We start from the raw sequence: 12,164 nt of genomic DNA on the forward strand, positions 1-12,164 counted from the left end.
AAAAAAAATTTTTCTCTTAAATCATTGCCTTCGTTTTGCCACTAGATGGCGTGATAAATCCAGATTTGCCTTCTTTGTAGTAAACTAATCCATTTTGCACTATTGCCAGGGTCAAATGGGGAAGGTTCCAAGGGGGTATCCTTGTAGTACAGGACGGGAAACTAGGACTTAGTGCCCAAGTGTCCTATGAAATATACCTCCTTCATAATTGTGCTACTAAATGACCACCCAGATTTAGTATCTTCATACCCCAAGTTACAAAACAGAATTATCAGGATTATAATATCTGTCCCTCTGAGCACTCACAGTGATTCCTTTGATTTCATACAGGGACGATTCTCCTGACAGGGAACATAACATAGTGCGGAAACTGGCTTTCCATCTTGATATCACTTTTTCCTGAATAGAAACTGAGAATTTGGTGAAATTTTTCACATGCTAAAAGCCAAGTAGATTGAAAGAGAGAACATCACAGATATAGAAGTTTAATTTTCTATCATCCTGTTCAAAGTTTTCTCACTTATTTATGATTCTGGGAACTGTTTCTTTCTCATGTTAGAGTTCTAAGATGTTGCTGATGATAATCTTGGTACTGTATATTAGTTTTTCATTTTCTTTCATGGGAGGAAGCAAAGCCAGCTTGCTTTCTATGCCACTATTTTGGAACTTTAAAACTCCCCATTTTAGTATTATATTGAAATCCATTTCATCCTTCAGATTATTTAATATTTGCTTTTTACACTTATAATATTCATAATTAATCATTATAACTGTATTATTATGTAGTTATAATATTATATTCTCAGAGAATTATTTCATTTACCTTTATATAATGGCTTTATTTGTTTTTTTGTGAAGGTTTTCACTTAATATATATTTTGTTCCTGGATGGATGAAGTTTGGGGCTTCCTATTCCATCACCTTGGTAATGTCACATCAAAACAAATTTTACTTTAATTTGTGTCTATTTGAAGGACAAAAACTTTAACTTCATGACTATTCTTTCAGGTTTACAAAAAATTTTTGTTACAGACATATGATCTCCATCCTCCCGTTCTTTACACACACAGACACAACACACACAAACACAATACACATACACACAAACACACATCCCTTTTCTTCTCTCCAAGATGCTTGATGCCTGGCGGTAGAAAGGAACACTCTTTATTAAAGATTTTCACAAAGTGCAGTGCTTGTTCTACTCTTCATGTCCATATACCTTCCACTTTCCTTGTCTATTACTGGTTGTAGCCTAATATGGTCTTGTAAGCACACATAACATCCATATCCAGTATGGTTTGTGTAGGGGCATACATACAGATTGTAAAATGTAGAATGTGGTCCTAGTTACCCCATTTAGGAGGGGGAAATTAGGAGAAAAAGTAACATATATATGGAAAGATGATAGTATCTATAGCTATATATTAATCAAATTGATGGTAGCTAGGGACAATGTGTTCTAGAACTTACTATCCAACTTTCGTGATGCAGACACAGAAATGTAAACATGATTTGCTTTGCTAAAGATTTTCAACTTACAATGCATAAAACCCTGCAAATATCTGAGTATAAGGGCTTTCTATATCCACTCCTTTTATAATTCTGGTAATTTCCACTACTATACACTTGATATATTAAGCTTTCATAAAAAATTTTGTTTAAGAGCAAAAGTAGTATTTTATTTTCCTTATTATTGGTACTTTTAAGAACCATTGCTCTTTCTATTAGAACTCTCAGGCTTTTCTGTTAGTCAATAGCAAATTGGGAATTGACCTTTATTGCTAACACTTGACTCGAAATTTGACTCTGAAAGGTCAGTTTTACTGGGCTGTTCTTTTAAGGAAAATTGCTCGGGAATAGGATTGGCTTCGAGAAGTAACAGAAGGTGTTGAAAATAATAGTTGAATATATGTAGTGGTGAGAATGATTATAATACCATGGAGTATTTACTGAACCCTTCTAATTTGTATATTCTTATGATTATATTTAAATAGGTAGATTTATCCATCTGGGAGAGTACCATTTCTAGAACAGGTGCATTTTGATATTTTAAAAGAAAAAATTCCCTGATATCTGGAAAATAATTTGAGGAACATGGTAAAAATTTTCATAGTCCTTGAGGTCATAGACTCACACAATATTTTGAGAAAAAAAATATTCTTGGGCCAATGGTATGGGGAATCTTAAGATTTACATATAAAAAATACTTACATTTCATGAAATATACAAAAACTACTAAATATATAATTAGAGCATTAAAAAATGAATCTACCAAAAGACACATTAAAACAAAGAAAAAGACCAAAACACTGGGGAAATATTTACCACATACATAATAAAAGATTAATTTTCTTAAAAAATGGTGTGGCTTATAAACAAATAATCAAAAGAACATCTTAGTAGATATTTGAAAGCAAAAATATAATCAGGGATATAATCAGGCAGTTCATATAGTTTTTGTATAAAAAGATCACTCATGAAAAGAAAACTTCTAATTAGAATTACCTTGAGATCTAGTGGGATAGTATTTTTACCTATTTCCCTTACTTTATTTACAATATTTCCCTGTGTTTTCCCAGTATATAAGCCTGATAACCAATACACTCCTTCCAAATTTTCTCCTTCCAAAGTAGACCATGCTTATTTCTGCTTTTCCTAGAGATGACCCCATGTCATGCATGCTTTTCCTTTGTATTCTGCCTTCACCAGGTGTGATTTCACCTTTCAGAGAATATCCACCACTAGAATATGGCCTTGTTTTTGACATTGAAAAATCCAAAATTCAGCCCATAGACAGAAGTGTATAGCTTTTGCTGAATCTAAGATAGTTTGGATTAACTTGGGTATAATATTAACTAAATCCTTAATTGATTTTTCTAGAACATTTTTTGCACTGCTAATGGGGAAAATAATACATAGGTACAAACTTCACTTTTTGATGCTGTCTATGATGATATGTCCTTCCAGTTATCTAATTCTGTTTACTGTGTGCCAAGTGAAGTGAGAAGTATATAACATCAAATTTCAGAGGATATATTTTTATGGTTTCAATATTCAAGGGTAGGGTCTTATTATTGGTAGATCCTACCAGAAGATTATACCTATTAGTCACATTTACTGTCATAATAACAGGTTTTTTACAGGTATATATATGTTTAGTGGCACCATAGGTTATTTACAAAATTGCTAGAGTTTCCAAAGTCAACAAAAATTATTAGAATGGATTTTGTATATGTCATAGAGTTGTGTAAGCATTAACCATGGGACAAGTTATAAATTGGTGTTAAGAACAAGTCTTGGACTGGTCTGTTCAGTGGTATTGTATCTTTTTTTTAATGGAAGGCTAAAGTAGTCTTGGAAGGAATGTTGACAATTTGTTAAGCATCCCCTTTTGTGATAGTCCACTTGCTTAATGTATGAGTACATTTGTCTGTTTGTCAATTTATTTTACTGGGGGAAACTTCTAAAAATATTACCAAAGGACACTCTTCTTTTCGATAGTGTAAGAAACTAGTGCCCAATAGTGGTGTAGTTGAAAGTGCTAATTTCATGTAATGGAATGCTAAAATAAACAGAAACCTAGATTATCAGATCTGGGTTAAGGTGTTTCTCTGGACCTTGAGTTTATGACAAACATCATCATTATAGTGTTGGGTTAAGAACACAGACTTTGAGATCAAACTTTTTTTCTTTCAAATCCTACCTTCATACATTTTAATGTGACTTATGTCTCATCTCTCATATGTATAGTGGAAATAAGTTGAAAAATAGATTTGGTTCCATCTCTCTCCTTGAGGTTTACATGCTTTGTTTTAATGCCCATTCAAGGCAAGATAAGGAACCCCAGTTTTTTAGGAATGGGCAATTTCATGAAGTAAATACCTTGAAATTTTGCCCCAAGTGGAAGGGACTGTACCCATTCATTTGTGAATACCCTCATTAACCTTTTCCCTGGTGGGGACAAGACCTGTGCACCTATGGAAGACTCACAAGAAACTCTCCTACCTAATCTTACATGGTTTTGTATACGAATGGATGTTCTTTCATAGAACAGGGAATGCCAAAACGAGGTTAAGCTGTAGTTACTCAGCATGCTATAATTGAGAGTGTGTCTCTCCCTTCAGGAACCAGCATCTAATTAGCTAAGCTAATAGCTTTAACTTGTGCTTTAGAAATTAAGAAAGACAAACTAGTTAATATATACACCAACTCAAAATATGCTTTCTGAGAAGTTTAGGGATAGAGTCCTGCCACAGTCTGCAAAAAGGAGGCCAGTCCACAGATGAAGGAAAGGCTTTATTTTAAAGGAGCAGAATGGAGTCTGACCAGAATTCAGCTCAGCTCACACAGTTTCAAGGGACTTTTATCAGTGTAGTTGGAATATGGGAGGGGGTCAAGAGTGGTGAGGAAAGTAATCTTTCCTACAGAGTGAAAGATGCTATGTCCCAGACTGATTTTAGAATTACTGCCTTCCACAAAAGGTGTTAATCTTGTACAAAAGCCTTATCTCTAGTGCGAACCATGGCCGGGTTAGGAGATCCTAATGCTTCCCAAGAACACCAGCCCCAGTTAGAATAGTCCATATCACAAAGTTCCAATGCTGGAGATGCCAGTGTGAAAGTGGAGAGAAATGAACACTTTTACACTGCTGGTGGGACTGAAAACTAATACAAACTTTTTGGAAGGAAGTATGGAGAATCCTCAAAGAACTCAAATTAGACCTCCTACTTGATCCTGCAAATCCCTTTACTAGGGATCTTTCCAGATGAAAAAAATCATTTTATTGTAAGGACATTTGCACTAGACTGTTTACCACAGCTTAATTTGCAATCACACAAAACTGGAAACAACCTAAATGCCCACTAATCCAGTAATGGATTAACAAGCTGTGGTATGTGTACACCATGAAATACTATTAAGCCAATAGAAAAGATGGAAACAGTCCATGTTTTATATTAACCTGGATTGAGTTGGAATACATTCTTCATAGTAAAGCATCAGAAGAATAGAGAAGCAAGGATCCAATGTACTCAATTCTAATATGAAGGCAGTAGATGATTTATTACAAGGTAGACATTATGGGAATGAAGGAATGAGGAGAAAGGAAGAGGGAGGAGGATAGAGGATCACAGTGTATAGCATACCCCTTGGGGGCTGGACACAATTTTAAGAAGGACTTTACCTAACAAATGCAATCAGTGTAGTCTATATTTTTTTTACCCTCAATGAGTTCAAAAAAATGGAAAAAATAAAATAAAATGACAATACTGGGCAACTTGGCACAGTGAGATAAGGGAGAGAAGACTCCAGGCATTTCTGGCTGGTGGGATCTTTCCAGAAACATTCCTCTGGGAACACAGGGAGACAGCTAGAGACTTCCAGACCCCACAAGGAGGACAAAAGCAGTGGATAACCGACAAGTGGTTGCATGCATTTGTTAGATCAGAGTCCACCCCACATTGTAACTACAGCAGCAGCAAGGTTGCAAACAGGAAAGGACTTACCTGTGGGCTGTATCTTTTCTTTTCTTTCTTTCTTTCTTTTTCTTTTTTTTTTTTTTTGACTTGAGCACTCAATTGAACTATCTTGGGAGAACTTGGGTGAGAGTGCAGATGACTTTAAGCATTGTCTAGGGCCTCAGACTGAGTCACTGAGCTGGAACAGAGCTAATAGTGTTTGGCTGTTGGCTACCAGCACAGCCATTGTGGGAGAACTTCCCCTACAGGCTCCACACTCAGGGTCACAGAGCAAGCATCAGACCTGGAGAACTTAGATGAGTAATCTAGAGACTGAGGAGCCTAAAGGTGGGGACTGAGATGCTGGGGAAGAGCAGAGATTTCAGTGTTTGTCAGATTACAACCTTGGCCCTCTGGGACATTGAGTAAAACCAGTTTTGGTGCATTGGATAAGTGCGTAGCCACTTCAGGAGAGGTTGCAGCAACAAGTGCTTTATTGGGAAAGCTTCTGCTTAGCCAAGGTTAACAGTTTAAAGTGTGTTTTCAGTGGGTTGAGGAGAGATTTAGGCTCTCAACTCTGTGGGGTTTGAGAAATCAGAAGAGGCATCCTGTTATACACCAGAAGATCACCTGCTGCCCAGACAATCAGCAAGAGATGTATACTGCTTTGGTTTCATTATTTTATTTTATTTTTTTGTTTTATTTCAACATTTTCACTCTAGATTTTTCTTTTCCCTTTTTTATTTTTGTTTCTTTTCTTTACTTTTCTAGGTTAAATATAATTTTACACTGTTGCCTTCTTTAACAATTAGAACATCATATTTGCTAGTTTTTCTGCCCATATTGTTTAGTTTTCCCCCAATTTTATCCCATAAGGTTCTTTTTTTATTGGTTTGATTTGATCTATGTATTTTTGTCTTTTTTTTCTACTTGGTAGACGTAAGGTACTGTGTCTAAACATGTTAGCAAAGAGCTGCTGATGTCAAAGGAACCACACAACCCAGAACCCCCAGAGGGTGGAAGTTTGTAAGGTTGGGTCAAAGTACCTATCCACTGCACACCTTTATTACTCCTGTATCCCTCTTTCTGTGCCTTTCTTCTTTTTTGTCAATATTTCCTTCTACTAATGCCCTCACCTTTCTTTTTCTTTTTTTAAAAATCTTTTTCTTATTTTTGTACTTGGTCTTCAATCTCCATCTTTTTTTCTATTCTTGCTCTTCAATCTTCTCATGCTTCTGGTCCTTAACAAAGGGACTCATCAAAGCCTTAGGCAAAGGCATGGTAACTTAAAAAGCAAAAAGGAAGTAAAAGGAAAATTAGGGCAAGGAAACAAATAAAAGAAAACACTCATGAGGAAGAATCAGGAGAAAAATCCTGGCAACATGAAAAACAAGTCCAGAGCAACTCCCTCCAGGGGACCATGAGTTACTTACTGAAGAGGATTCCACCTATAAAGAAATGTTAGAGAGGGTGATTGGTGGGGCCACCTCCATGATTTATCTTACAAGGGTACAAGTGAATCTTTCTAAAAGCAGAGTATGATTGTCTTAACTCAATAACTAAGAAAATGACATGAAGGCTACGTTAACCAGTTTGATGAGAGTATTTCAAAATGTATATGAAAATACCACTCTGTACCCCATGATTTCATTAATGTACACAGCTATGATTTTTAAAAAAAAACTTTAGAAAAAAAAAGAGATGTTAGAAATGATATAAGGGGAATTTAAAATACAAATGATGAAAACAATGAAGGGAATGAAAGAAAAAATGAAAGAAATTGCTGATAAAGTGGAAATTAACCAAAAGGAAATACAAAAAAAAGAATGAAATAGAAGCTTAATAATATGAAGAATATAGAAAGGATATAGCAGAGCTGAAGGAATTGAACCAGTCAATTAGGGAACTTAAAGATGCAATAAAAAGTATCAACAATATATTAGACAATAAAGAAGAAAGACTCTCAGAGGTAGAGGACAAGGCTCATGAGATATCTCAGATAGTTAAAGCGGCAGAAAAGAAAAAAGAGAAAGTAAAACATTCACTGACAGAATTATGGGACTTTATAAAGCATTCAAACATACGAGTTATAGGTATCCCAGAAGGGGAAGGAGAATGCTCCAGAGGAATGGAAGCCATACTACAGAATATTATAAATGAAAATTTCGCAAATATCACCAAAGACTCTGACACACTCCTTTCAGAGAGATATCAGACCCCAAGTTCCCTAAACTCAAGTAGATCTTCTCCAAGAAACATTGTGGTGAACCTGTTCAATGTCAAGACAAACGAAAAGATTCTGCAGGTGCCAGGAGTAAGCATCAATTGATCTACGGGGGGAAATCCATCAGGGTGACCGTAGACTTCTCTACTGAAAATTGTCAAGCCAGAAGACAATGTTCATCTACTTTTAATCTACTTAAACAGAACAATTTCCACCCCAGAATTCTATATGTTCTACTAAGGTAAGCTTTAAAATTGATGGAGAAATCAAATCTTTTACTGATATGAAAACATTGAGGAAAGTTGCTAAAACAAGACCATATCTACAGGAAATAATTCAACCTGTTCTACACACTGACCATCACAATGGACCACCAACAAAGTAAGAATGCAGAAATTAAAAAAACAGAACCTAGCTTCCACAATGATGCAAAAGACAAAGCTAAGCAATGGACTTTCACAAAATAAGATGAACAGAATGCTCCATACTTATCAGTTATCTCAATAAATGTTAATGGTTTGAATTCTCCACTTAAGAGGCACAAATTGGCTGATTGACTTAAAAAACACAAGCCATTTATCTGGTGTTTGCAGGAAACACACCTCATCTCAAAAGACAATTTAAAACTCAGATTTAAGGATTGGAACACAATTTTTCAGGCAAATGGAATCCAGGAGAAAAGAGGGGTTGCAATCTTATTTTCAGATACATGTGGATTTAAAGTAACTAAAGTGAAGAAAGTCAAAGATGGTCACTTCATATTCATCAAAGGAAAAATACAACAAGAAGACATTTCAATTCTAAATATTTATGCACCCAACTTAAAAGCTCCCAGATTATTACTTAGTCGGAACAATATGATAACATATAACACAATAATAACAGCGGACTTTAATACTCCTTTCACAGAGCTGGACAGATAATCTAAACAAAAATTAAAGAAAAATATAAGGCTCCTTTTTTTTTTTTTTTTGAGACAGATTCTCACTTTATTGCCCTTAGTAGACTGCCATGGTGTCATAGCTCACAGCAACCTCCAGCACTTGGGCTTAGGCAATTCTTTTGCCTCAACCTCCCAAGTAACTGGGACTACAAGTGTCTGCCACAATGCCTGGGTATTTTTTTGTTGCAGTTTGGCCAGGGTGGTTTTGAACCCACTACCTTCAGTATATGGGGCTGGTGTCCTACCCACAGAGCCACAGGCGCTGCCCAGATATAAGGCTCATAAATGAGATCCTAGAACAACCATGCTTGATAGACATATATAGAACACTCCATCCCAAAGATAGAGAATATACATTGTTCTCATGGCCCCATGGAATATTGTCCAAAATTGATCATACGCTAGGACACAAAACAAACCTCAACAGAATTAAAAGAATTGAAATTTTACCTTGTATCTTATCAGACCACAAAGCACTAAAGGTGGAACTCAACTCAAACAAAAATGTTCAACCCCACACAAAGGCATGGAAATTAAACAACTTTATGCTGAATGGCAGTTGCGAGCAGGAAGATATAAAAAAGGAAATCATTAGCTTCCTTGAGCATAACAACAATGAAAACACAAGATACCAAAATCTGTGGGAAATGAAAAAAGCAGTCCTGAAAGTAAAATTTATTGCTTTAGATGCCTACATTTGAAAAACAGAAAGAGAGCACATCAACAAACTCACAAGCCATCTTATGGAATTGGAAAAAGAGGAACAATCTAAGCCTAAACCCAGCAGAAGAAAAGAAATATACAAAATTAAATCAGAGATTAATAGAATTGAAAAGGAAAGAATAATTCAGAAAACTAATGAAACAAGGAGCTGAAAAAAATAAATGAAATAGATAAAACTTTGACCAGACTAACTAGAAATAGAAAAGTAAAATCTCTAGTAACCTCAATCAGGAATGATAAAGGGGAAATAATAACTGATGCCATAGAGATACAAGAGATTATCTCTGAATACTACCAGAAACTCTATGCCCAGAAATTTGACAATGTGAAGTAAACGGATCAGTATTAGGAATCACACCCTTTCCCTAGACTTAGCCAGGAAGAAATAAATTTCCTGAACAGACCAATTTCAAGCACTGAGACTAAAAAACAAACAAACAAACAAACAAACAAACAAACAAAAAAAACAATAAAAACAACGCCCAACCAAAAAAATGCCCTGGTTTGCATGGCTTCAAACCAGATTTCTATTAAACTTTCAAACAAGAGCTTATTTCGGTACTGCAGAAATTATTTCAAAAAATTGAGGAGGAAGAAATCTTCCCCAACATGTTCTGTGAAGCAGACATAACCCTGATACCAAAACCAGGAACAGACCCAACTAAAAAGAAGAACTTCAGACCAATTTCACTAATGAATATAGATGCAAAAATTCTCAACAAAATCCTAGCCAATAGATTACTAAAAGAATATAGATGCAAAAATTCTCAACAAAATCCTAGCCAATAGATTACAGCTTATCATCAAAAAAGTCACACAAACACGCAATAATCATTTGGAAAAAAAATACTTATCATCATAGTTCATCAGAGAAGTGCAAATTAAGACAACAATAGAATAGCTTTTTCTGCATACTTGCCAAAAACTATTATTTTTTGACTCTTTCATATTAACCATGCTGATAGATATAAAATGGCATTTTATCATGGTCTTAGTTTACATTTCTCAGATGGATTTCTCTGATGTATTTGTTCCTTGCAGATTATGGAAATTAGATAGCATGGGTTGCAAATATTTCCTTCTGTTTTGTAGGTGTTCTGCTATTTTTTTTTTTTTGAGACCAAGTCTCACTATGTCACCCTCGGTAGAGTGCCATGGTGTCACAGCTCACAGCAACCTCAAACTCTTGGGCTTAAGCAATTCACTTGCCTCAGCCTCCCAAGTAGCTGAGATTACAGGCACCCACCACAACGCCTGGCTATTTTTTTGTTGTGGTTGCAGTTGTCATTGTTTAGCAGGCCTGGGCTGAGGTCAAACCCTCCAGCTTTTGTGTATGTGGCCGGAGCCCTACTCAGTGAGCTACAGGTGCCAAGCCAGTTGTCTGCTATGTTGTTATGTTTTACTATGCTTATACGCTGTTGGTTATTTGGAATGTTAATTAGTGCAACCTCTATGGACTATAATATGCAGATTTCTCATAGAGCTGAAAATAGATCTACATTTGTTTTAGCAAGCTCACTACTGAGCTTCTACCCAAAGGAAACCAAATCATTATTTAAAATGATGCCTGCACTTGTATGCTTTTTGCTGCACTATTCACAACAGTGAAGTCATGAAATCAACATGAGTGTCCACCAATGTATTAGTGGATAAAGGAACATATATATTCCATGTAATGCTACACAGTCATAAAATAGAATGGAATCATTTTCTTTTTAGCAACATAGATAAAGTTGGAGGTCAATACCCTAAACGAAATAACTCAGAAGCAGAAAGTCACATACTGCATGTTCTCATTTATAACTAGGAGCTAAAGAATGGGTACACATGGACATATAGAGTGGAATAATAAACATTGTAGACACCAAAATATATGAGTAGAGAGGGCAATCAGTGATGACAAATTATATACTGGATACAATGTACACTGTTCAGGTGACAGATTTACTAAAAACCTAGACCTAAACATTACACAATAAATCGACTTAACAAATTTGCCCTTGTACTCTCTAAATCTATAAAAATAAAATGATAAAAATATAAAACAAAAAGACTAAAAATAACAGATGGTGATGAGGATGTAGAAAAAAGGAAATCCGTATACACGGTTAATGGAAACATAAATTAGTCTGCATGGCAAACAGTATGGGAACTTTTCAAAACACCCTAAAAATACATCCACCATAAGATCCAGTGATCACACAACTCAGTATAAATCTATATGTCTGGGGGATACCTTCACTCACGTGTTCACTGTAGCACTAGTTACAATATAGGAAATATATGGTGCCAAACTAAGTGTCCATCAAGTGAAAAATAAAGAAAAATATCATATACATACTAAAAAGACTCCAACCTCTCTTGTACCTCTAAATAAATGTGTTCCTAGTACCTCTAAATAGATGTGTTCAAGGCAATTATAAGTGAGGAGTTTGGAGAATATAAGCTTCTAAATATCTGAAAGAGGGACATCTTATTTTCCCATCACAGAAACTGCAATCCCAGGAAAGTAGAAAAATGATGCACTGCTTTTTATTTCTCTGTCTTACTATTTCTTGGCTCCTAATTTTGGTGTAGTTGCGGAAAGTGAGTTGAATGGAAAGAAAAATAAATCCACAATTTCATGTCCATAGTACTAAAAACTAAACCTCAGAAAAAAGAAAGTACCAGGGAAATTGTGCAGTGAGAGAAATGTGGGAAAGTGACCCCATAAAAGCATTTGAGAACCCATAGGTTAATGTTCAATGTGTGCATGCATAGCTCTTACGTTAAACAGCATAACATGTTCTTTGAGGACTAAAGTGTGATGCAGCGT

This window comes from Otolemur garnettii, unplaced genomic scaffold (assembly GCF_000181295.1).
Source record: "Otolemur garnettii isolate 467f Iridium unplaced genomic scaffold, OtoGar3 scaffold00175, whole genome shotgun sequence".
NCBI lineage: Eukaryota > Metazoa > Chordata > Mammalia > Primates > Galagidae > Otolemur > Otolemur garnettii.